A 6315-nucleotide genomic window follows, 5' to 3' on the forward strand; every position below is an offset into this window, starting at 1 on the left:
AGGTGTGAAGGCCCATGATGCTCCTCAGCAGGACAAGATCTTTTCCTGGGTGGCAGAGCCTGTCTCATGAGGCACAAGGGGACTATGACAAGTTCCCTGATGAACTCAGTGGGATGGTGCCTGTCCCTGGCCCCTTCCGACTGCACACTCTTTCATGCTCCCTGGATAGAAAACGTTCCTCTCTCCATCTCACTTGCTTTGTGAAATGTCATCCGTCTTTGAGCCTTGATGTATAAGAGACTCAGATTGCCCACTGTCACTGGATCATAACCTTCATTCCAGCTTATAAAGATCTTCTACTCATCAGTAAGTAAAAGATCAATTAAGGAGTAAATGCCATGACCATTCAATTCATCTCATAGTAGAAACAGCTTCATCACATCTTGGGTGTATACTATCTGCTATGGTTTAAAAAACTGACTTTATTGCAGTTAAATGTTGAATAACCTGCCAATTAAAGAAATATATTGTATTGTCAACAAACTAATACCTTTTAAATATTTTAGTTGAAAAACATTTTTGAATTCTTTCAAATCAATGCTACCTGCAAACATACTTGAACTTAGCTGACCTTTGCCTAAAATATTTTCCTCCTTTGTGCATCCCAATTCCCTCATTCTCTCTGATTATCGCAAAACAGTTCTCAGTTCTTGGACACGATGCTACATTGTCTTCTGCATTTAAAAAAAATGTCTGTGATTGAATGTGTTAAGGAACTGCAGAGGGTAGGTGCCACTCTACTAGCTGATGAATGTCTACTTCCTCCTGCAATGCGGGGCTTAATTAACTGCAAGGTTGTGTTTTAAATTCCAAGCACGTCACCTCATTTCCACATAATACTGGCTATTATTACTATATATTATTATATATTATATATTATTGTATATAATATATTATTGTTATTAAGCCCATTTAATCTCCACAATAACAATTGAGTTTATTAACCCCCATTTTATAGATGAAGAAACTGAAGCATGAGAAGGTCTAGTAACTACGAAAGCATCACCCGGATGTCCTCTTTCTGCTCTAGGGTCCAATCCAAGATTCTACATTGCATTTAGTTGTCATATCTCCTTAGCCTTTGCCAATCTGTGGCAGTTTCTTGGTTTTACCTTGCATTTTATGAACTTGAAACTTTTCAGGTTGCCTCTTCAGAGGTAGCCCACATTGAATGATCAGCCTCTGGAGCCTTCTTTCTGTCTCTCTCCTTCTCTCTCATTTCCTACCCACCTACAACACACACACACACACACACACACACACACACACACACACACACACGTGAACACTGTAGAATATTAAGAAAAACTATAAAGTTTAAAGGGCTGACCTACCTATAAATGTCTCAGTGTGGAAAGACAGAAAAACCACAGTAAAATGTTGAACTTTCAGAAGGAGAGAACAGACCTATAGTAACTAGAGGTGGGAAAGAAAGAGGTGGGGGGCGGTTAGGGAGCAATCGGGTAAGGGACACAAAGAATAATTATTATTTGCAATGATGAACATGCTAATAGTTTTGGTTTGATCATCATGTACTGTACACAAACATTGATAATCACCTCTGTACCCCATAAATATGTATAATCAAAAATAAATAAATATTTTAGAAAAAAATGCATCAATGTGAACAAATGAAAAAAAAAAGCTTACCATTAGCTGAAAATAATGAAACGGTATAAATATAAATATACGTATACATATATAGGTATGTGTCGAGATATATGTGGGTACTTCAAAAAGTTCATGAACAAAATAGAATTAAAAGATAATACCAATCTTTCCATGAACTTTGTGAAGTACCCTCCTAAACATACACCACCCATAAAAACAAAAATGAGCACAGAAATAAATTGTATTTGTTTTCTATGAGTACATGTGTATATGAAATGTATACAAATGGCATGTAGAAATAAAATGAGCTACTGCATGCGAAACTTGTGCTAATGCTTGATTGTGGAATGACTTAGGAGAGAAGGAAAGTAGCTAGAAATAATAAAAATTGTTTTAGCTCTTTCTTCACAGTTATATCTCTTTTTAAAATAAAACTATATTTTTAATCATAAAAATCATAATGTGCAAAACTCTAAGCAATTATTAGAGTACATTAACAGTTATTTTTTCAAAGTGGTAGAGGTATTTAGTACTTCTATATGTCATAAATTTCTCAAAATAAGAATTAAAACAAAAATGAGTAAATTGAAGGATAAATGTGGCGGAGTAGATGCATCAAAATGATAACAGTGATTACTCTGGCTGATATTGTTCTAATTTCATAATTGTATTATTCTTTATTTTCAAAAATGTCTACAAAGACTATGTACGAGATGTAATTAAACATTTTAATTTTCAGAGCTGTGTACAAGATGTCAATAATAATAATGTTAGCAAAAATAATTGCCCTGCTTTTCCAAACCTGGGTTTCCACATCAAGAATTCAGGCCAGCTGTCTAAAGATGGTGGGCACGTGGACAGAGGAATTAGTGGGAGTTTTCATATTGCCTTTTGGAAACATTAAGAAAATTTCTCTTTGCACACATACACACTTCTAAAATCCTTTTGTAGAAAATCATAGGGAAGCTAACATATTGCTTTCACATTGCCTTGTCACTTCCATCACAAAGGAGACCTATTTCTTCTTGTCCTGGATTTAGTCAGGCAGCTCAGCTTCTTCACTTCTCTCCACGTTCCTCCCCCACAGTGAGCCCCCAAATACTGCCATTCTCTCAAAGAGGTAGTTAGAGAGCATGGAACTGCTTTAGTGGTAGAAACCTTAGAGGGCAGGCTATGTAAGAGTATGCCAAGCTAGGCTAATGTTGGAATCCTACCGATGGAGCCAATTGTCAAGCTAGGGCTAGGGTTCACAGACCCTACAAACCCGTTGTACAGACTGGGTCACAAACCCTTCACATGCAGGTCCATGAGCTAGGTAATAGGAAAAGATCCTGGGAGCCATGGGTAAAAAATTAATAGGCTTTATTCAGAGCTAGGAGCACCCGCCCTAGTGGCCTCCTGGAGCATCCTGAGGAGCAGGCAGGTGGCACCCTGTATCAGAGCCGTTAGTCCTTTATAATTAAGCCCATAACCCAGGACACCTGGGTGCCCGTACACAATTACATTAGATAGTAACCAAGGAACACCTGGGTGCACGTGGATATTTACATCAAATGCTCAGCAAGATTCTGAATATCTGAGGGTCCCTGATCATTTTCTTATATTTTCCCAACAGAGTACATACCTCTTATACACATAGCTTACACAAGTTTTAAGAGCTTCCTACAAAGCTGTATTTAGTAATTCTTCTACACCTGTTTCAAAAAATTTCAGAGCCCCCTGGTCTCACCTGCCAGAATGAGGTGGGGCCCACAGGCCTCGATCACTCCTTCCCCCCTTCCAACCCTAATTCCCCTCCCCCTCCTCTTCTCCTCCCCTCCAAACTGCTCCACAACAACATCTTATGTTGACACATGTAGCCAGGGGAGGCCAAACCCAGCTGCAACTAGGCAAGCTGTCACCCTGGGACCCCGCCAGGGTCCTGAGGCATGGAGTCAGGAGAAACCAAACCCAGCCGCAACCAGGTAAAGAGCACACCAAAAACACCATTTTCACATGGGTAGCCCTCCATAGCGACCACAACGGCCAGAGCTGCTGCAAAAGTGACTAGTCTCTATAGCAGCAGTCACAACCACTGTGTAGATGACATGCCAGACTCTCAACTTGATGACACAAGAAGAGGTCCTCTCTCTCCACAAAGCACACTCCAGACTAATAGAAGAAGCACCTGATTTACGATAATATGGGAGGACTTGATCACACCTGTCTCAGAGAACAGTTAATCTATCAGCTGAAGAGAACAAATCAATGGGTATTAGATGGGGGAAGGGGAGGGGAAAAGGGCCAGGGAAGGGAAGAGACTGGATAAGGGGCATAAAGAAAAAGTATAATTTGTAACAATGAATATGCTAATAAAAAAATTTTTTTAACTAAAAATAAATAAATAAATTTCAGAGCCTTAATTCCCGTGTTGGTTAATTCCAAATTTTAAAAGATAGTATATAATCTTTCAAATGTCTTTTTCCTTCTCTCCTTTTCTCCTGACTACCTTACTTCTGGAGCCCTCTGCTTTGGTTCCCACCCCCCACACCACCGTCTCACCCCGCCTCAGGTTGTAATAATTGTTCTCCAGGTCTCCTGCGTGTATGTCATCTTCTCTCTTTCCTTAATTACTTTCCTGGATTGAACCCACTATTTCTCTGCCTTCCTGTTTCTTGAATTTATTCCATTGTTTTGTTGTAGAATATCTTCAAGTAATTCCCTAAGAAAGGATAGTTGGAAGAAATGTTTGCATCATTAAAATGCCTTTATTCTACTCTTAGTCTTAACTGATACTTTTTAAATAACAGAATTACTGAAAATAGTTTTCACTCAAAAAATTTTTTGTTAAATTTCTTTATTATTAGTATATTCATTCTTACAAGTCATGATATTTCTTTATGTTCTTCGCCTGACCTATACCTTTCCAAACCCCCTCCTCCCTCCTCCCCATCTCTAGTATCCTTAGGTTTGTTCTCTCCTGAAAGTTCAACATATTGTTGTGGTCTTTTCTTTTTCTTTCTTCCCTTCGTTACTTTCTTCTTCCTTCCTTCCCTCCCTCCCTTCCTTCCTAGCAGCCAGTTATGAGTGAGAACATGTAGTATTTCTGTTTCTTTGTCTGGCTTATTTCACTTAACATAATTTTCTCGACTCATCCATGTTGCTGCAAATGGCAGAATTCCATTCTTTTTTTTATGGCTGAGTAGTATTCCATTGTGCATATATACTACATTTTCCCTATCTAATCATCCATCAGTGGACACAGGTTGGTTCCATATTGTGGCTATTGTAAATAGAGCTGCAGTGAACATGGGAGTGCAGGTATCCCTTCGACATGGTAATTTCCATTCCTTTGGATATGCCCAGTAGTGGGATTGCTGGATCATATGGTAGCTCTATCTGTATTGGTTTGAGAAACCTCCATACTGTTTTCCATAATGGTTGTGCTAATTCACAGTCCCACCAACAGTGTAGAAGAGCTCCCCTTTCCCTATATCCTCACCAGCATTTGTTATTCTCGGTCTTTTTAATAATGGCCAGTCTAATAGGACTGAGATGATGAGCAAAAAAAATAAAGCCAGAGGCATAACACCACCGAACTTCAAATTATATTGCAAAGCTATTGTAACCAAAACAGCATGGTACTGACAGATCAATGGAACAGAATAGAAAACCCGAGAATCGACGCATATACTTACAGCCAACTGATCTTTGACAAAGCCATCAAGAATATACATTGGGGAAAATATTGCCTCTTCAATAAATGGTTCTGGAAGAATTGGACATCCATATGCAGTAAAAGGAAATTGGAACTGTACCTTTCACCATATACATAAATCAACTCAAAATGTATTAAAGACTTAATGTAAGACCTGAAACCATAAAATTACTAAAGGAAAATATAGGGAAAACACTCGAGGTAATAGAACTGGGTGAAGACTTTATGAACAAGACCCAAAAAGCACAGGCAATAAAAGAAAAAAATAAGTAAATGGGATTATATCAGACCAGAAACCTTCTGCACAGTAAAGGAAACAATCAACAGAGTGGAAAGACACCCTACGGAATGGGAGAAAATATTTGCAAGCTATACATCCTACAAGGGATTAATATCCAGAGTATACAAAGAACTCAAACAACTATGCAGCAAAAAAACAAATAATCCAATCAAAAAATGGGCAAAGGAGATGAATAGACATTTTTCAAAAATTTGAAGCATTTGTCCAATGACTTCCAGCAGCCTGTGTTACTGATGATTTGTTTGATGTTCATATTGTTCGAGATGAGAGTTTCTTTATAAATCTGAAGTTGGACTTGAAGACCCAACTAAAGAGGCTCTTTTTTTTTTCATCGTACATGCTTATGGGGTACAGTTTGTTGTTTTCATACATGCATATATTGTATAATGATCCAATCAGAATAATTAACATATTTATTACCTCATCATTTCTCATTTCTTTGTGGTTATAACATTCAAGAGCCTCTTTGCTGGCTATCTTGAAATACACAAAACAATGTTATGTTATTAGCTATTGTAACCCTTTAGCACCAGAACTTATTCTGCCTATCTAATTGGAAGTTTGTAGCTTTGTACAGTCTACCAACCTTTCTCTTCCAACCCACCACCTCCCTTCTCCCTTTCCCTGCCTGTGGTAACCACTATCCTATTTTTTTTGTTGTTAATTTATTTTTCTTAATTGACCCATGATAATTACATATTTTTAC

The sequence above is a fragment of the Galeopterus variegatus genome, unplaced genomic scaffold (genome assembly GCF_000696425.1).
Source record: "Galeopterus variegatus unplaced genomic scaffold, G_variegatus-3.0.2 Scaffold6623, whole genome shotgun sequence".
In the NCBI taxonomy this organism is placed as follows: Eukaryota; Metazoa; Chordata; class Mammalia; order Dermoptera; family Cynocephalidae; genus Galeopterus; species Galeopterus variegatus.